The sequence below is a fragment of the Sus scrofa genome, chromosome 10, assembly GCF_000003025.6.
Source record: "Sus scrofa isolate TJ Tabasco breed Duroc chromosome 10, Sscrofa11.1, whole genome shotgun sequence".
NCBI classification, from domain to species: domain Eukaryota; kingdom Metazoa; phylum Chordata; class Mammalia; order Artiodactyla; family Suidae; genus Sus; species Sus scrofa.
In genome coordinates, this window is record NC_010452.4 from 3,615,364 (window position 1) to 3,636,841 (window position 21,478).

A 21,478-nucleotide genomic window follows, 5' to 3' on the forward strand; every position below is an offset into this window, starting at 1 on the left:
TGAGCCTTGTAATGTGCTGTTGAATTCAGTTTGCTAGAATTTTATTGAGATTTTTGTCATCTATATTTGTCAAGGATATTGACCTGTAGTTTTTTCCTAGTAGTTTTGTTCCCCCCCCCCAGTTTTGGTGTCATGATTATACTGGCCTCAGAAACTAAGTTTGGAAATGTTCTTCTTACTTGAATTTTTCAGAATATGAGAAGAGTTGGTGTTAACTCTTTAAATGTTTGGTAAAATTCAGAGTTCATGTCGTGGCTCAGTGGTTAATGAATCTGACTAGGAACCATGAGGTTGTGGGTTCCATCCTTTGCCTTGCTCAGTAGGTTAAGGATCCGGCGTTGCCATGAGCTGTGACGTAGGTTGCAGACGTGGCTCGGATCCCGGGTTGCTGTGGCTCTGGCGTAGGCCAGCAGCAACATCTCCAATTAGATCCCTAGCCTTGGAAACTTCATATGCCGTGGGAGCAGTCCTAGAAAAGGCAAAAATACAAAAAAATAATAAAAAAATAAAAATAAATAAATGTTCGGTAAAATTCATTGGAGCTGTCTGGTCCTGGGCTTCTCTTTATTGTGATATTTTTGATTACAGATTCAGTCTTCTTATTAGCTATTGGTCTATTCAGATTTTCTGTTCTTCCTGATTCAGTTTTGTTAAATTATGTTTCTAAGAATTTTAGCATTTCATCTAGCTTTTTTCAGTTATATTGGCATATGGTTGTTAATAGTAGCCTCTTGCAATGCTTCAGATTTCTGTGGTAGCCATTGTAATGTCTCCTTTTTCTCTTTTTTCCTTTGTTAGGCTAGCTAAGGGTTTGTCAATTTTGTTTATCTTTTCAAAGAAAGAACTCTTCATTTGCTCATCTTTTCAGTTTTCTTTCTGCTTTCTGTTCTCTATTTCATTTGTTTCTGCTCTAGTATTCATTATTTCCTTTTTTTTTTTTTTTTTTTTTACTTTGGGTTCAGTGTGTTCTTTTTCTAGTTCCTTAAGTCATAGAATGAATCATTTATTTGGGATCTTTCTGGTTCCTTAATCTAGGCTATTAATTGCTATGAACTTCCATCTTTCAACTGCTTTTGCCACATTCCACAAATTTTGTTATGTCATGTTTCCATTTTCACTTGTCTCAAGAGCTATTTTATTTCTCCTTCTGCTTTGATCTATTGGTTCTTCAGGAGTTGTTTAATTTGCAAGTGTTCATAAATTTTGCAGTTTCTCTCTGGTTACTGATTTCAAGTTTCATGTATTTGTGGTCAGAGAAGATACGTGGTATAATATAATTTCAGTATTCTTGAGTTTGCTAGGACTTGTTTTGTGGCCTAACATATATCTATCATAGAAAATTTTCCATGTGTGCTCAAGAAAAAAATGTGGATACTGCTATTACATGGATAGAATATTCTGTGTATACCTGTTTGATCCACTTGGTATAGTTATTGTTAAAATATACTCATTTCTTATTGATCATTTTCTGTACCATAAATTCAATTTTAAGAGTGGAGAAATTAAAGCTCTGGCACTAACTGTATTACAGTGTATTTCTCCTTTTAGATCTGTTAATTTTTAGGTTCTCTATAGTAAGTGTCTAAATACACATCTATATATATTTTTTTGGGGGGGGGTCTTTTTGTCTTTTTAGGGCCACACCCACAGCATGTGGAGGTTCCAAGGTTAGGGGTCTAATCGGAGATGCTGCTGCTGGCCTGCGCCAGAGCCACAGCAACGCCAGATCTGATCCGTGTCTGCAGCCTACACCACACCTCATGGCAATGCCACATCCTTAACCTACTGAGCAAGACCAGGTATCAAACCTGCAACTTCATGGTTCCTAGTCAGGTTTGTTTCTGCTGTGCCACAACGGGGACTCCAGGTGCCCAAATATTTATAATTGTTGTATTATCTTGATGTATTGATCCCTTTACTATCAAATGATGACCTTCCTTATCTCTTTTCATCATTCACTCTAAAGTCTATTTTGTGTGATGTAAGTATAGCTGGCTCTGTGTTTTTTCTTTCTTCTATTTTTATGTTTTATTTTTTGATTACTAGTTCTTAGAAATATCTTTTTCCATCCCTTCATTCTCAGTATATGTGTGTCTTTAACACTGAAGTTAGTAAACAGGTATTTTTGGATCTTTGTTTTGATGTCTATCCAGCCATTCCTTGTCTCCTAACTGGAGAATTTAATCCATTTATGTTTAGCATAATTTTTAATAGGCAATAACTTATTTTTTTTTTATTTTTTTTTATTTTTTTTTATTTTTTTATTTTTTTTTTTTATAGTGTATGAAGCAAATGACTTTATTTTTTTTATTTTTTTTATTTTTTTGGCTTTCTTTCCGTTTTCTTTTTTTTTTTTTTTTTTTTTTTTTTTTTTTATTAAATTTTATTTTCCCACTGTACAGCAAGGGGGTCTGGTTATCCTTACATGTATACATTACAATTACAGTTTTTCCCCCACCATTTCTTCTGTTGCAACATGAGTATCTAGACATAGTTCTCAATGCTATTCAGCGGGATCTCCTTGTAAATCTATTCTACGTTGTGACTGATAAGCCCAAGCTCCCGATCCCTCCCACTCCCTCCCCCTCCCATCAGGCAACCACAAGTCTCTTCTCCAAGTCCATGATTGATTTTCTTTTCTGAGGAGATGTTCATTTGTGCTGGATATTAGATTCCAGTTATAAGTGATGTCATATGGTATTTGTCTTTGTCTTTCTGGCTCATTTCACTCAGTATGAGATTCTCTAGTTCCATCCATGTTGCTGCAAATGGCATGATGTCATCCTTTTTTATGGCTGAGTAGTATTCCATCGTGTATATATACCACATCTTCCGAATCCAATCCTCTGTCGATGGACATTTGGATTGTTTCCATGTCCTGGCTATTGTGAATAGTGCTGCAATGAACATGCGGGTGCATGTGTCTCTTTTAAGTAGAGCTTTGTCCGGATAGATGCCCAAGAGTGGGATTGCAGGGTCATATGGAAGTTCTATGTATAGATTTCTAAGGTATCTCCAAACTGTTCTCCATAGTGGCTGTACCAGTTGACATTCCCACCAACAGTGCAGGAGGGTTCCCTTTTCTCCACAGCCCCTCCAGCACTTGTTATTTGTGGATTTATTAATGATGGCCATTCTGACTGGTGTGAGGTGGTATCTCATGGTAGTTTTGATTTGCATTTCTCTTATAATCAGCGATGTTGAGCATTTTTTCATGTGTTTGTTGGCCATCTGTATATCTTCCTTGGAGAAATGTCTATTCAGGTCTTTTGCCCATTTTTCCATTGATTGATTGGTTTTTTTGCTGTTGAGTTGTATAAGTTGCTTGTATATTCTAGAGATTAAGCCCTTGTCAGTTGCATCATTTGAAACTATTTTCTCCCATTCTGTAAGTTGTCTTTTTGTTTTCTTTTTGGTTTCCTTTGCTGTGCAAAAGCTTTTCAGTTTGATGAGGTCCCATGGGTTTATTTTTGCTCTAGTTTCTATTGCTTTGGGAGACTGACCTGAGAAAATATTCATGATGTTGATGTCAGAGAGTGTTTTGCCTATGTTTTCTTCTAGGAGTTTGATGGTGTCCTGTCGTATATTTAAGTCTTTCAGCCATTTGGAGTTTATTTTTGTGCATGGTGTGAGGGTGTGTTCTAGTTTCATTGCTTTGCATACAGCTGTCCAGGTTTCCCAGCAATGCTTGCTGAATAGACTTTCCTTTTCCCATTTGATGTTCTTGCCTCCCTTGTCAAAGATTAATTGACCATAGGTGTCAGGGTTTATTTCCAGATTCTCTATTCTGTTCCATTGGTCTGTCTGTCTGTTTTGATACCAGTACCACACTGTTTTGATGACTGTGGCTTTGTAGTATTTCTTGAAGTCTGGGAGAGTTATGCCTCCTGCTTGGTTTTTGTTTCTCAGGATTGCTTTGGCGATTCTGGGTCTTTTGTTGTTCCATATAAATGTTTGGATTGTTTGTTCTAGTTCTGTGAAAAATGTCATGGGTAATTTGATAGGGATTGCATTGAATCTGTAGATTGCTTTGGGTAGGATGGCCATTTTCACAATATTGATTTTTCCAATCCAGGAACATGGAATATCTTTCCATTTTTTTACATCTTCTTTGATTTCTTTGATTAAGGTTTTATAGTTCTCGGCATATAGGTCCTTTACCTCTTTGGTTAGGTGTATTCCGAGGTATTTGATTTTGTGAGGTACAATTTTAAAAGGTATCGTATTTTTGTATTCCTTTTCTAATGCTTCATTGCTGGTATACAGAAATGCAACTGACTTCTGAATGTTAATCTTATATCCTGCCACTTTGCTGAATTTATTAATCAGTTCAAGGAGTTTTGGGGTTGAGTCCTTAGGGTTTTCTAGGTATAGAATCATGTCATCTGCATACAGTGACAGTTTGATCTCTTCTCTTCCTATATGGATGCCTTTGATTTCTTTTGTTTGTCTAATTGCTGTGGCTAAGACTTCCAAAACTATGTTGAAGAGCAGTGGTGAGAGTGGGCATCCCTGTCTTGTTCCAGATTTGAGTGAGAAGGCTTTCAGTTTTTCCCCATTGAGGATTATATTTGCTGTGGGTTTATCATAAATGGCTTTGATTATATTCAGGAATGTTCCCTCTATACCCACTTTGGCGAGGGTCTTGATCATGAATGGATGTTGAACTTTGTCAAATGCTTTTTCTGCATCTATTGAGATGATCATATGATTTTTGACTTTTTTTTTGTTAATGTGGTGTATGATGTTGATTGATTTGCGTATGTTGAACCATCCTTGTGAACCTGGGATGAACCCAACCTGGTCATGGTGTATAATTTTTTTGATATGTTGTTGGATTCGGTTGGCTAAGATTTTGTTGAGAAGTTTTGCATCTATATTCATCAATGATATTGGGCGATAGTTTTCTTTTTTGGTGGTATCTCTGCCTGGTTTTGGAATGAGGGTGATGGTGGCCTCATAGAATGTCTTTGGGAGTATTCCTTCTTCTTCAACCTTTTGAAAGAGTTTAAGGAGGATGGGCACCAATAACTTATTTTTTATGCATGGTCAAGTCTGCATTTGAAACTCTTTATTGGATTACTAACCTTAGATCAGTTATTGTAGTTTCATTGGTTTTTGTTTTTTGTTTGTTTGTTTTTTTAAGTGGTGTCATATTTACCTGATTTTTGTGACCTTTGATTTCTTATGTTGCTATATGCACACCGGAGTAATCAGACTCCTCTTTCAGACCTTACAAATTTACTTCTGCAGATAGTTCTTCACTAGTCAGCTCAATTTGGGCTTCTGAGTATGTCTGCTGGTAATAGGTGAGGCCTGCTACTATAGTCTGTTTTGGGATGAGGCAACTTTTCTAACTCTGAGCATAAGAGAGAGTGCCACTGGGTGGGAACAATTGGATAGGACTGCTGGTTTGGTCTCTCCAGATGAGGCTGTTGAAGAGGCTACACAGTCACCTATATTCTCTGGTCACCCTTTCTAGATGGTTGAAACTAGTGCTATATTCAGTAGTAGATGGGTCTACAAATTAGCTTCCCTGCTCTGGCAAGGCAGCAGGATGGTACCCAGGATTTATAAAGTTCACTGTTTGGGGACCCAAATCAGTTCAGAGTTTGAACTGAACTCCTTGGACAAATGAGGCCACTGGTTTTATTCTGCAGATGGATGAACCCGCAGGCCACTGTGCTCCCTGTTCAAGTGCTTCTGTAGTTAGGGTTGTTGAATAGCCTATGAAGCATCCTCTGTGCTCTGGGTGGGTTTCCTGATCAGATAGGCTAAAGGCTGTACTAATCAATGACTGGGGCTACAGAGTAGATCCCCAACCTGGGCAGGAAGAAGCAGCTTTAAGCAGGTAAATTTTTTTGCTTCTGTTATTCAAACCAACCCACACCCCAAGTTTCCTGACTAAACAGGGAAACTGGCTTTGTCGTGCAAACTGTCAGCTCTGTTTTCCCACCTATCAGCTCAATTACTGCTGGGTTGCATGGCTTCCAGGAATTGTCTCCAGCCCTTGTGACACTCTCCACAGTGAGTGGGACTGAGTCTCAGCTTCCTCGCCTGGGTAAGCAGAGGAGAAGCTGCTCTGTGCTATTCTACATTTCCCATACAGGCTTTCCATTGGGAGGGGCTGGGAAATATGATTATGGGAGCTTTGCCTATGAATCAGTCTCTCTGATGTGAGTAGCAGGGGAGTACTCCATGCCCTGTACTGGCTTAGGTCTGTCCATTCGCCTCTTTGCTCAGATGTCTCCAGGAATTATTGCCAGTTCTTCTGGTCAGATGGGCCAGAACACATTTTGAACCATAAGTGGGGCTGTGATTCAGCTCCTTGCCTGGGTGTGGGCAAACAAGGGCCATCAAAATTCCTCCTCTGAGGATCCAAATGAGGCAGATCTGTATCCCTCAGCGTTCCCTAGTCCCAGAGAACCCCTGGTTTGATTTTGCAGGTGAGCAAAATCACTGATTGGGATTAGTACTTGGGCACCGCACGTATGAACACTGCTTGCCAAGATTCATGTATTTGTTGTTGCAGACCCATCTCCCTTCTTTGCCACATTCATATTCCCAGGGGTTGATCCCTGTAGAATTCCCTGAAATTGCCATAGGACGAGATCGGAGCAGGGGATCCTGTAAAGAAACCCACCGGGCTGGGGGTGTTAGTTGTCCTCTTTGTTCTCATTTCTCACTGGAGAAACCAGAAGTTCAGGGGAGACCTCTCTGCATGGTGCTGTCTTGGCCTGGGAGAGGGGGCAAAGAAGTTGCATTGTGGCTGCTCCTCATACCTTTTTCATGCTGTCTGCCTTGGTGCTTCAGTCACCCCCATGATCTAGGATTCTCTCAGTTGTGTCTTGTTCTTGAATCCTTATTAGTTGTTGTTCTTGTGATGGGGAGCAGTCAGGAATGACTTGCATTGTCATTCTGGTGATAGCTCTCCTTGCTTAGGTTTTTCAGAAAATTTTTTTAGTTCTTTTCTACAATCATATGCAATAATTATGCAGAAATTTTTTAAAATTTATGCATTTTTAATTTCTCTTTTTTTGTCGCAAGTTTAAGATTGTATCTGATTTTGTACTCATAAATAATTCTGTAACAGAAATGTTGTTTAGAAATTTTCTATACTTTCTATACACACACATATGGCTGTAATAGATTACATGTTGTTATATTTTATGTAGAAGTATAATCATCGTGTTATCTAGGATGCAGACAATAGATAATGAAGTGGGTAAAGCGTGGTTGGAATTGAAATGTTTTGTAAATAATCATGAAGTCCTGGAAGAATTTAGGCAGTGGTATAGGCAATTAAGAATCACTGTAACATCTTCAGAAAGAAAATATTTAGAAGAAAAGGAATTTAATATTTTTGTATGATAGGCTAGTGTTATGAAATAATGAATTGAAAGTCATCATTGCAGTTAAGTTTGTAGTTGTTGATAAATAAGGAAGAAGAAAGAAAATAATGTTTTAGCTACAAAGATGAAAACAAAAAGCATTTTCTCTGTACCTAATAGATCTGATGTGAAAAGTGGCAATATCTTGACTATTCATTGTATGTATGATCATAATCCTGTCACTTTGCAATGATCATTTTATTTATTTTTTCAAATAATAGTGCAATGGGATGCATAAGAGAAAAAAATCACGTAAGCTTTTGTAAGTATGTTTTCTAGAATGTCTTACTTTCTAACAAATATACCATAATTACCAGTGAATTATAATCTAGTATTAGTGTCTAAATGTGTGTGTATATGTAATATCTTTCATGATTAAGTATAAAAATCTGTCTATACAAGGTAAATTAAAATTGCTGTACTAATCAACAGGCATTTAGACATTCCTGCTTCTAAATATTATAATTATTGTGTTTTCCTTTTATTTAAATCCTATTTCCAGCAATAGTTCATGTTGCCCATATGCCCTAAGAAGACATTTTAATTTTCATTCAGACCACCTTTCACATTTGCTTTCTGTCAGAAAAACACATGCCCTGTCATCATAAATTCTCCCTGGCAACCCTGTTTCTTTACTGCACTCATCCCATTCAGAGCCATGCTGCTCATCACTTGACAGGATGCAAAATGTAATGGTCATAAAAGTAAAGTCTGCTAACTGTCACTCCTGACAGTTTGTCAAAAGGCACATTAAAAAATAATTGGAGAGAAACTGCACAGATTTTTTAAATGTATTGAGTCGTTTTTCTTCAGTGCTTGACTGGTCAGCTTGCAAGATACCATTCTCTCCATTATTAACAAGCCAAGACTCCTGCTTTAACAAAAGGAATGACACTATATTGCCGTCATCTTGCTCCTGGGGTTTGTTGCTGCAGACCTCTGATTTATCTAGAAAGTCAACAAGTAAAACAGTCTTTTAATACATGACTAGTTTGTTTCCAATTTACCCTCTGTTAAAATTGTCAGGGTTTTCCCCCCCAAGCCTACAAGGTATATCAGAAATAGCACCTGAAGTGGAAGCAGTAAACCTTTCTGTATTGTTTTATTAACAGTTTAATATCTTAATAAAATTTTAGAGAATTAAACTGTTTTATATGTGTTATATTCTTAGTCTGTCGTACACAAACCATGCCAACCGCAGTAGATATCAGTGACTTTTGTTACTTGGTCATGTGCTTCTCATGAGAGCCGAAGCAAAATAGAACAAAGGGCACGCATTGGTGAGTTGCAGGAAGAGGGAAATTTAATATCTTTGGACTTTCAAGAGAGGAAGACCAAAACTTCTACTTTAGGAAACTGAGTATCTAGAAATAAAAGGTAAGGATCCATAAAAACAGGAAATTCAATCTGAATTAATGTGTTGGCCAAAAAAAGAGGAATCTGAAACAGGTGTTATTTTTTTTAAAAAAGAGTATTATTGCAGAATAGAAATAATTTTTGTATTACAGTGATTAAACTCTCTAGATATAATATGGATTGATAATAATCAAGGTTTTTAATGATCAGTAGGATTAGTAATATTTCACAGAATTTCTATAGTTGCAAAATCATACCATTAATTAAGCTACAGCATCACAAAGTCATATTCATTCTCACCAAACTTATCATGCCATTTTTTAAAAATAAGAAATAGAAAAAACTCTTTTCAAAAATTCTAAGAGGCTCGCTGGTCAAGAATTTTCTTCTGAAAATGTTTGTTATATTTCTGAATAAAACCAATGCACATATTGTTAGGACAAGTTCATGAGTTTTCACAATTAATTTTGTCATGAAATATTGAAGAGTTAAAGAATAACTCCAGGAGTCCCCCACTGTGGCACAGCAGGTTAAAGATCCAGTGTAGCAGCAGCTATGGCTCGAATTCAGTCCCTGGCCCAGAAACTTCCATACATATAAAAACAAAAACAAAACAAAAACAAAAACTCTAGTAACATGTATCATTGATGAAAATGTACTGTTTCCTGTCTAGTATTAATATTCACGGTAAAAGTCCTTTTTACCTTTCATTTCATGAATCCTTCCTACTGTAATTCACTAAATAAATTAAATCCACACACTTCTAAAATGCTTTTTAGCAGGTCCAGTCTGTCTTTAAAGACCATTTCGGGAAAACAACACATTCTCAATTGAGATGATTATTAGGGATTAAAGTCCTATGTTAAGAGAATATTGTGCATGTATGAGGAAGATTCCATTATCTTGTCCACACTCAAATTAATTGAAAATTTAATTTATAAAGTATTAAGGAAAACAAAATAAAAACTCCCAGAATCAAGGATCCATCAAAAGGGCTTTTCTGCAAAATCACTTTATTTTCTTTTTAAGAAATATCAGGTAATGACCAGTTATTAAACACATTGCTTTCATAAGCCACCCACATACCAAATAAAGAAGCATCATCACATGATAAATGCAGCATATTACCTAATCCACTTCAGGCAGGATTTCCAAAGTCCTCAAATATTGCACTCCGTTTGTTTTTTGATGTATTAACTATTTATAAGTTGCCTTGGTTTTATTCAACTCACCACATTTGCCTTTAGGTTGTAGTAAACATACATGGGAAAAAACAGTTTAAAAATTGTTGGTGGTTTCTTACCAATCTGCACATACTCCTACCATATGATCCAGCATTTGCACTTTTTGGTACTCACCCGAAGGAACTAAAAGCTTTGTTCCACGTAAAACCTGTGCATGTGTGTTTATTGTAGCTTTATTCGTAAGAGCCCAAATGTAGAAGCAACCAAGATGTCCTTCAGTAGGTGAATGAATAAACAAAGTGTCGTAATCCAGACAATGAAATATTGTTCAGCACTAAAAGAAATGAACTCTCAAGCCCCGAAAGCACATGAAGTAACCTTAAATGCACTAAGTAAAAGAAGCCAACCTAAAAAGGCTGTATACTGTGTCTTTCTAACTGTGTGGCATCCTGGAAAATGCAAAATAATGGATAGTTAAAAAAAAAAAAATCAGTGTTTAACGGTGTAAGAATAGGTGGATCACAGAGAAATTTTAGGTCAGTGAAAAGGCTCTGCATGAAGTTATGATGGTACACACGCATCATGTTACTCTTAACCAAATCCATAGAATGTGAACCCTGAATGAAACGGTGGACTTTGGGTGGTTATGATGTTTCAGTGCAGGTTCATCAGTTGTATCCAATGTTACAACCTGGGGGTTAATTCTGTTTAGTGAAGGAAGCTGTGGTTGTGTATGTGGAGGGGCGGGGCTCTATGGGACATTTCTATAACCTTATTAATTTTGCTCAACCTAAAACTACTCTAAGGAAATTAAGTCCTTTAAAAATCTTTAAAAATAAGTTGTTATAGTAAGAAGAAAATAGTATATCAGAATTTAAGTTCTCCTTAAAAAACATGTTTGATAGACATTTAAGCTGTTTTATAAAGTCTTACACTTTTATATTTCTCATGCCCTTAATTTTAGTTATTTGATTGGATCCAAGTTATAGTCTATATTTAATAATTGTAGATAGGTCAGGATGTGGAAAATATACAATAAATTATTAATGATGAGGATGAGTTCAAATAAATCAAAGATTACTGAACAATTTTTTTTTTCTATTCCAGGGGTGGGGAGGGAGTGGGGTAGACAACTGGGAATTTGGGGTTAGTAGATGCAAACTGCTAATTTTGGAGTGAATAAGCAATGAGATCCTGCTGTATAGGACAGGGGGCTGTGTCCAATCACTTATGATGGAACATGATGGAGGATAATGTGAAAAAAATAAGATATATATATATATATATATAACTGGATCACTTTGCTGTACTGCAGAGATTGACAGAACATAGTAAATCACCTATAAAAAATGAAAAAATAGAGAAAAAAATTAAAAAATTGTTTTCATCTCATTTCCTTTTTAACAGAAATATGTTTTTTCTGTAATTTTTAAATGATAATTTCTAGGGCTTATAGAAAAGTTTACTGAGAACTTTTGCCTTGATGTCTCATGAGTGACGTTCGTACTATGACATAACTAGATAGTAAAGTAGTGTCATATATTGTTAAAATAGCTGTAATATGACACTTTAGAAAAAAATGTCTTCCATGTTATTAAAGTAACAGAATGTGTTTCTAAAGATATTAGATATCTCTTCATGAAATTGTACACACATTTCAGAATAATATAAAATGCTCTTTCTTTGTAGTGGTAGTGTTATGAAAAATCACTCTGTAAACACTTTTGTCATTTTAGCTTGAGACATGTATCTGAAATAAATCTTAGAAATGGGGCTTGTGAGAATGGCAGAATGGAAAGGTTTGATTGAGAAAGTCAGTTTGGATATATAAATAGAAATAGCTTCCTTGAATCTGTGGTACATTGCAGAGTTTCATTTTTGCTGGTGTAGAATTCTCTTTCTGACGCTCATTGGTCTCTTGCACCTGTCACTGTGGGGTAGTAATTTCTCACAAGGTAGTTCTCGAAGATGGGAATAATAGGTATTCGCCATGTATGCCTGCATTATGTAACACACAGGCAATTCTACTTTAATCCAGTTTAATCTCAACTTAGAATTTAATGTAAGATTAATGCTTTTAGGATTTGGATATGATCGTTGAGTTTTTTCTTGCTTCCTACCTCTTAGTAAAGAGGAAGAGGTAGGTACCTCTTTCTAACTCGTTCATATTAAACCTAAGTAGTATTTGTCATGTGCCAAATTGAGTGAAAAGCAAACATAAAAATATAAACTATCACCTCATGTCGTACAGATTCTTAATCTTTGTTATTGTCCCTGAAAATTAGTATCTACATTTCGTGAAATAAAGGATCATAATTGTAGAAAAGTCTATACTTGATTTTTCGTTTTCTCTCTGTTAGTCTGTGATGTCTTGATGTGATGCATGTATATACACCTGTACGCATACATGTACATGGTGCTCATAAACAGTAAAGCAGGAAGGAGCCCTTGGTGGCATGGTCTCCGTCCCATCACGCATAAAATAAGGTCTTGACTAGAGACTGACCCCCTGCCTTAGGAAGTTTCACTCTTAGTCATTGCTGCAACCCAGCCAAGATTGATCTGCACATGCTGATAAGAAGAGACAGATATTTGGGGGTAATCCCCCAAGATAACCTGAAATGACATCTATAAAGTGAACGTTAGCACTAAAAATATTTCCCTCCAAAAACAGACATTTTGGGGATGTCCTGCCAAGCTGGCCTGCAGAGACATTGGAAACCATCCCTCTCCCAAACTGAACATCTGGTATTGGGCATGGATATTGGGCTCCTGGGACAATGTAGATCTGGGACTGTCTGTTTGAAACACATCTTGCTGTGACTCCATCTCCTTGTGACAGTTCAGTCACCAAGGCATCAACCGCGAGGCTCTACACACGTGGGCAACCTTCGCCTCATCATTGGTGACTCATAGTAATCTGGACTTGCCTGGGTGCCTGCTTGAGGAAGCTGGTCTCCCAGACCAACTAGATTTTTCCAGCTGTAGACACAGGAATTCAGTTCATTACTAGCATTTTGTGCTCAAGTGGTTTACTTCCATTCTGCATTTTTACATTTTCCTTTGCTTTCTAATTCTCTGCTCACTTCTCACTTCTGTGAAAGTTTCAATGAACCACTTCATTCCTGAACTATGCTTTGTTTGACCTGACCTGTCCTTTGACCAAGGTAATATAATATAACCTGTTCCTCTCTTCGAGAGGTCACTTGTCACCAGTATTAGGGAGCAGATCACCCTTGGCAGGTCCAGCACAACACTGTCAAAGCACCATATCAAAGAATATCTAGTTTAAAGTTCAAACACACTTGTTAATTAGGCTTTATTTTTCAAGGGAATTGTTTCTTTTCTTAACAGATATTTTGAAGAACTTCATTTTGTGTCTAGCCATCCTTTTACAACCTAGTACTTTCTGTCCACATCTGATTTCTAATAGCTAAGTGCATAATTTGGATCTGTTCTATAAGTACACGCTATATTAATTAATCTCCAAACCAGTTACAGTTGCTTGAATTATGATACACATTAAAAGATGGACTTGCTTACAACACCTCTCTCCTTTAGCATTAAAAAAAACCCCAGAAACACCATCCATTAAGGGAAAAAATAATTAATTTGCCAGTGACAAGAGTAGAAAAAGAGTTTACTCTGAGCACAACATCTGATATAATACAAAAGTTTCATGTTCACAGGTACTTCAAAATATTTTGGGTAAGGTTTTTCATATTTAAAATTTCCTATGGAAAGAAACTAGTGTTTATTCTTGTATCTCTGTGTGGCTTTGTATTCCAATGCTAAAGTATAGAAAATTTGGGAAAAGACAAAAACCTTTATAACTCAAGAAATTAGTTTCTGCTTGTATCTACCTCCTCTCTTAGATCCAGATGAATTTCTTGTATCACAGCTCTGGTTTAATTTTTATTTATTTATGGTGATTTATTAAGTTAAGCATATGCAAAGGATGATATCATTTCAGATTTCTTGTATTTCCAAATATTTTCACATTGTTCTGGCATTTAGACACTTTTCCCTAAGTTTAGGATACTTGGCTCATAGCTCTTTCTTTTTAATAAATGATACATATTATTTCATTGTCTTCTATCTTTCAGTGTTGCAGTTAAGTATACACTCCTTTGATTTCCATTCTTTTTAACAACTTTATTTTTTCTTAATACTTAGAGAACTTGAGAAACTTTATATAACTTTAGCTTATGGGACTACCATTTCTGTTAATTTGGCTAAGTTCTTGATGCTCTTACATATGTACATTTAAGCTAACCCTAACTCTGAGAAATTTTCCCGCTTATAACCTTTGTAAATCTCCAGTTTCAAAAATGTCAATATTTTCAATGCTGTCAGCACACATTAACCTATGAAATATTCTCTCCCACTAGAGAATCAAATCTCAGCTTCCAAGATGATTTTTATATTCACCCATTTTGAGGGCCATTGGAATATTTTAGATGATAGCATTCCTTGGTTTGGTTGCTACCATATTTGATATTTTGTAGATGTGTGAATTTGACATACTGTTTTTCCAATAAATCTGAATGAAATCCACTCAAGATGGTGCAGTGACTCCAGAAATAGAAATGGCAGAAAGTATTGTTCACTTAGTGTGGTGTAGGACTCCCAGGACATGCATGTCCTTCTTATGGGCCAGTTGTGGTTCCCTGTTGCTTTGCCATGTGACTTGCTTTGTCCAGAAAGACATGAATGAACATAATGAATGCAAATTAGATCCATCTGTGTTCTTTTTTTTTTTTTTTTTTTTTTTTGTCTTTTTGTCTTTTTGTCTTTTGAGGGCCACACCCGCAGCATATGGAGGTTCCCAGGCTAGGGATCCAATCAGAGCTGTAGCCACCGGCCTACACCAAAGCCACAGCAATGCCAGATCCGAGCCGTGTCTGCGACCTACACCACAGCTCATGGCAACGCCAGATCTTTAACCCACTGAATGAGGCCAGGGACCGAACCCAGAACCTCATGATTCCTAGTTGGATTCGTTAACCACTGAGTCACGACGGGAACTCCAAGATCCACCCATGTTCTTGATTTTAGAATGCGCCCCCAAGATGTTACTTATCACACTCCTCTCTTCTTTGATTTCTTATAATGGATTTTAGATTTGGAGATTGGACCAGATGTGGGTCCAGTTTTTCAGCAAGACCACTTCCTAGAAGATGGTGTATGTTTCTTGTTATTGTTTTGCTGTTTGTGCGAAAGTAACTTTTTTGTGTGTGACGTTAGCTCTTGGTGATGAATCGTTGTCCAGATCTAGCATTTTATTCGGTGTTGCACATCTTACTCCATGATTCTTTTTTCTCAGCTGGAATACGTTCAGAATTAGGAATATCATGCCATCCAGTGTTTAACTTTTCAGAATACAGTTTACACATGAAAAGCATACTGAACAGTTATTTTTTTTTAATTTACTCGTCAGTGTTCCCTAGTATTCGCCAATGGAGAGCAATAGGATTTGTATTACTTTAAAGTTTTAATTTTATTATTATGCTATTAAGAAAATACTTGATGCTTTTCAGTCCACGTCAGTTATATTACTTACTGGTGCTCAAATTATCTAATTTTGGTCTGTAGAAACTTTTTCAAATTGGCTGACATTAGCCCTTACTTAACTTTAATGTGCATCTCTAGTTCTCTATATCCAAAGCCTTGGATGACTTTACTGTGACAGCGTGTTCCAGTCTCAGTTTGTACTTCTACCTCCATTCTGAAATTAGTAATCACAAAAAATATGTCCCTAGTGGGAAATTATGGTTTGTGACCACAATATGAGCTGCTTGTTCTGCTATTCTGTTTATTATGTGTAGCTTCTACATATTTTAGTGGATGAAACCAGAAATCATGTGTATTACTACACTATATAGCGAATTTAAATGATATTTGAAATTCATATAAGAATTCACGATTTTTGTTTGTATTTTACTTAAATTGTTTATTTCATATTTGCATCTATTTTACCATAAGGTAAAGCTCTTAGTTTCTAATGACACCATCACAGTGAATCCTTGGTTTCATATTACTGATATGTGCCTATATGTATGTTAATCATTTCAAAAGAAAACACTGTTGCTAATACTAATTACTTTACAATCAGGCTTAATAGTATCAATCTTTTTTTTTTTTTTTTTTTTGTCAGGGTCCTTTGGTCCTTATGGAAATATCTCATGAGGAAAGTACTACCAAATTATTTAAAGTCAATTTATCTAATTCTTCATTGTCTAGAATGTCTGCAGAAAGAGCTCAGAAAAGTTGGGTGTATTCCTTTTATTTAGCTTTTGATTTTTAGGAATTACCTTATAAATTTTAAAGTGATTATTATGTAAAGTACTTATCTGCTTATAAAATAAATCAGCAAAACGTGATACATTCAGAGTTTAGTTTCTATTCATGTCCTCCCCACCCTGTTGCCTCCTGTCCCTCACAGATAATTGTGCGTTTAATTTTCTCTTCTGTTTTGCAAAAGCACATATATTTTAAGTGGATTTTCTTTTATTTCTTAAATACATACTTTTTGATTGTCAGAATTTATAAGCACACAATTATAAGTTTACAGGGTAATAATAACAGCACTAATGCTACACTAGTTATATTTAAATAGGCAGTGTCTTTAAACAAATATGTTAATGTTCACAAACCCAATGAATCTCAGACTTCAGGAGAGCTGGCATTTCATCATATTAACTTTATGCAGATGTGGCGTCTTTGGTTAATTCATTTTTGCCAATATTCTGTTGATTTCAGTTGTGAAATTTAGTTATTGCAATGATTGAGTTTTGCAATATTCAGTCTGTTCATTTGGCATTTCTTACAATTATAAATTTAATACTGCATATTGATACACAAGAATGTGTTAAAAACATAATATTAAACATGTTTTTAGTTGTATTTATCCAACATTAGACATTTTGGAAAGCATGTAGGATATGTAAAAACAGAATACCGTATTTTTTGAATGATATCCTGACTAGTGTTAGTTAGCAGTTACATTGCTTGAAATTCCCACAAGTGAGCAATACTAACATTTTGTAGTTGTCATATATGCTTAAAGATAAGTAAATCTTTATTATTCTATTATAACTGGTATCATAATACAACCATTTCTTTGTTAATTTTAAAAAAGCTTGAAAAATAATTAGATTCTTTCCATTGTTCTGTCATTATAGATCTTTTCAGGAAAGTACAAATGCCAAAGCTATCCCGCAATTGTTAGTTAACGTTTTCTTTGTTCCTTTGGAGTTGTCAAAGCCTGTTGATAAAACAGAAACAGATCATAAGGGCATTTCTGTCTTTCCTTGTTGTTCTTCTTCCACCTCTATCTTCATTCCTCGCACTTAACTGTGTAAGCTCCACTAAAGGAAATTAACTTTTTTTTAATTAAAAAATTATTCTCTCTTTCAAAAAACCTGCTTAAAAAACCCCGTGGACTAAAGATCATGCAAGGATATCATTTTGTTGAGACTTCGTGGAGACTGGTTGTCTCTGACTGCGGCTTTTCAGATCTCAGTGTTCTATTCTTGTGTGAAATTCAGGGAGGACATTTAATAGTTCAAGCATCATTTCTTTTATTATTGCACCATCCTGAACTTAAGTACTTCAACATTTTCACACTAAGGATAATTTTGTTAATGGAATAAGTAATCAAATATGTGAATCTTGTATTCACATACAGCAAGAAGATGCAGCTTAAGCAACAGAATGCATTATTAGAAGGGTAGCAGTGTTCAGACATTCTCTTTTCTTACCTCCCTGTTTTTTTGTCTAAGTAAACAAGGTTTGTGTTGCATTTAGTTCATTACCAACTTTTTTAATGTATTTATAGGGTTATATCTAAGAAAGAATGGAAAAGCCAATTCATGTTTGTAAACCTGTAGTCAGTGTTTTACAATAAAGGGGAAAACTTCCTGGTTGGAATACAGTCAGTAGCCAACATAGAGGTCAGGATTAAAGCGTGGGTCCCTATTCTGATAGATACTCAGGTGTATTTGGACTAAATGGAAGATTAGCAAAATCAAAGGGAGGAAGATGGGACATCTTATGATGGAGCATTACCAGGCCTTCTTGATACCAGTGCTTTAGCTAGAGTGTTTCTTGAATTCATCACTTATTTGCCTCTCACTTATTACCCTCCTCATATTTCCAGTGCAAGAGTAACACAACCAACTCTAGACTTTTTGCACAGGAGAGATGAAGAATCCTAACAATGTCATTTTGTCAGAATGTACTCAACTCAAATTTAATGTGTATCATACTTAACCTGCTGAGTGGAGTTGTGTCTGTAACCTGGTGGGGCTGAGAAAGAAGTCGTACTATTGTGAATAGTGATAGTATTGATGTTTTAAACAAAGAACACATTAAATTTACCTGCTTGCTCACTAATTTATTACTCATTCTGAGACAGTAAGATAAATTAAGTGCAAATTGCAAATCTTAACATCAAAATCAACGGTGAAATATTTGTCCTTAGTCATAAAGAACAGTGGTTCTTTTTTCCACTGTTTTTCACATCCTATAATTACATCGAGTTGAAATAAACATAGAAACATTCCACAAAAAATACAGCAAAGTAATAATTTTCTAATTTTATATCAAAACTAAGTATAATGTGGCTTAAAATAAAGGGAATATAGAACCACATTGTTTCAATTACAGTTGGATGAAATTTGAGATTATTTGGTTGACACAACCCAAGAGGGATAAAGTTATTCATTTAAAAACACTGAAATGGAGGAGTTCCCTTCATGGTGCAGCGAAAACAAATCTGACTAGGAGCTATGAGGTTGCGGGTTCGATCCCTGGCCTTGCTCAGTGGGATTTGGCATTGCTATGGCTGTGGTGTAGGCCACCAGGTGTAGCTCCAATTCAGCCCCTAGCCTGGGAACCTCCATATGCCCCAAAAGCGGCCCTAAAAAGCCAAAAACAAAAAACAAAAAAAACAAAAAACAACCCACTGAAATGGAGAAAAACAGAGTATGTTAAGTTTGTGTCTACTTTGTGTCTGAAAGAAGAGAAGAAATCACTAGAGAATTGTTGGCACGGTGTTGATATTGTACGTTTGCTTGGGTATTTCACATCATTCAGTCAAACTTTATCTCCAAGTTACACATGCAGTGGCTCCCTTTCCAAGCAATTGTAAGCCCCAATGTAGTTTCTAAAATGTGCTGCCTTTCTGGGCAATGTAATCATGAAATGCCTTAATGGTTTTAAGTTGGTTTTCTTTATGTGGCCTTAAAGTAATATTAAAATATTATTTTGAAATAAAGTTTGCATAGCATTAATGTGCTGAAGATATAAACCCACTGCTCTCAATACGACATCTTATTGAAGAAGACAATTTTTGTTAGAACATAGAGTTGATAATCCAAGAGTATTTTTTTTCAGTTAACTAAAACAGTGGAGCTAAACTGAAGATACATATTAATACATTTATTACTACTATATATTCAAATACTAATATTAACGGCGAGTAATTGTGCACTTTATGCAAGGAATACAGTTTATTCTCTTTGAAAAAAATAAATTCCGTATGTACATGAATTATGTGATGTTTATGTGTGAATCTTGTGTGTGTGTGTGTGTGAATCTTATATTCTTTTTTTGTTTGTTTGTTTGTTTGTTTGTTTTTGTCTTTTTTGCTATTTCTTGGGCCACCCCTGCGGCATATGGAGGTTCCCAGGCTAGGGGTTGAATCAGAGCTGTAGCCCCCCGCCTACGCCAGAGCCACAGCAACACAGGATCCAAGCCGCGTCTGCAACCTACACCACAGCTCACGGCAACGCCGGATCGTTAACCCACTGAGCAAGGGCAGGGACCGAACCCGCAACCTCATGGTTCCTAGTCGGATTCGTTAACCACTGCGCCACGACGGGAACTCCCCTGAATCTTATATTCTTTAAGGCCTAAGTTTTATTCACATAGCTTTTGATATCTTGCAAAAATGTACATGTTATGTCCTCTGTGTAGACCATTTTATCCATGATATTTGGATCAAAAATTCTACGTTAGCTTATTCAAATAATATTATTGGTAGTTCTTTGCATTTTATTGGTCATAGAATCAGTGGGAAATCCAGGCTATTATCAGGAAAATGTGTTCTCAGGGTAAAGATGAATGCAGATTAAATAAAATTCCTTTTAAAAACTTACGTGTATTTAAGGTGACGTCTCAAAAATACTTTCTGGTCATGTCTGTAGCATTTAGAAGTTCCCAGGCAGGGGACTGAACCTTCACTGCAGCAGCAACCCATGCCGTTGAAGTGACAATCCCAGATCCTTGACCTGCTGTGCTACAAGGGAACTCCTCAAAATATTTTTATATAGACAAAAGATCTTCGGTAAATCTTGTCGTGCTTTTTAAATACACTTTGCTTAACAAGAGAGCTTCTACAAATCTTAAGGGCTGTGTTATAGAGAAGCTTCAAAGCAGGTGAAGATGGAGAAGGGACTGTCTCAAAGATTTGTATGAGTGATTTTTGTCTATTGGAGTCTAACTAATACGTAAGAAACACAAACTATTTTTAATAAGAATTTTATCAACTTGGACTAAAGGAAGATATTTTGTAAAATTAAGTCTTCGTGCTTCTTTGCAGAAAGCAGGCTTATCCATTTCAATCCCTTTTATTCTGAATTCCAGTTAGTGATGATATTATCAGAATAAGGAATGTAACCATTTGAAGTCTTGGGGAGGAAAAATGCATTTTTCATTTGGGAAGATTATAAAATCATTTCTGGCCAGAAAATGTACTTTGATAGTTTTAAAACTTGATAGACATTCTTTGACACTCCTAATGAAGAGGTAGGACTTATGGCCATTTCTGTTAAATCTAGTGAGATTGTGTCTCCTTTTACCGATATAGTGGAAATGAGTGTATGAGACTGCCATAACTAGGTCGTAAATGGTTGTGCATTTCCCTTGGCCACCGGGAACATGCCTCTTGGAGCTTTTAGTTACCGTGTCAGAAGTGTGAGTGCCTGACACCCTCCTACTGGTTCATCCTTCCACCGTCCTTACTTAGGCACCAGAGATGTGTGTGAGATACCTATCACAAAAAAGAATGGTGCAGACCTACTTGTTCTAGTCTACAGCTGTGGAGACTGCCTGTAGCTCTTTCAGTCACCCCAAATGAAGGTCCAGATAGCATAAAGAATCTCAGAAGTATTTATACTATGCACCTTTTAAATGTCTGAACTAAGAATTTCTGACCATAAAAAAAGGGTGGCTATTTTATACCACTGTGTGGTTGGATGATTTGTTTTGCAGAAATAGATGACTAGAACAGAAATGTGTGGAAGATTTTTAAATAATCAGAGAGTAGTATGACCTTTTCTTTTTAGAAAAGATCATTCTGTCTGCCTGACGGAGAGATGTTTGAAAAGAGGATAAGTGGAAATGATATCGCTAAATAGTTTCAGTAAAATTAGATCAAGTAGGGTGTGATGACATTTTCTCAGAGAAAGTTTTGGCATGATAATGGAGAGAAACAGTGGATATAAAGTCCATTTTGCAGGTGGAGCCATGACCATTAATTAC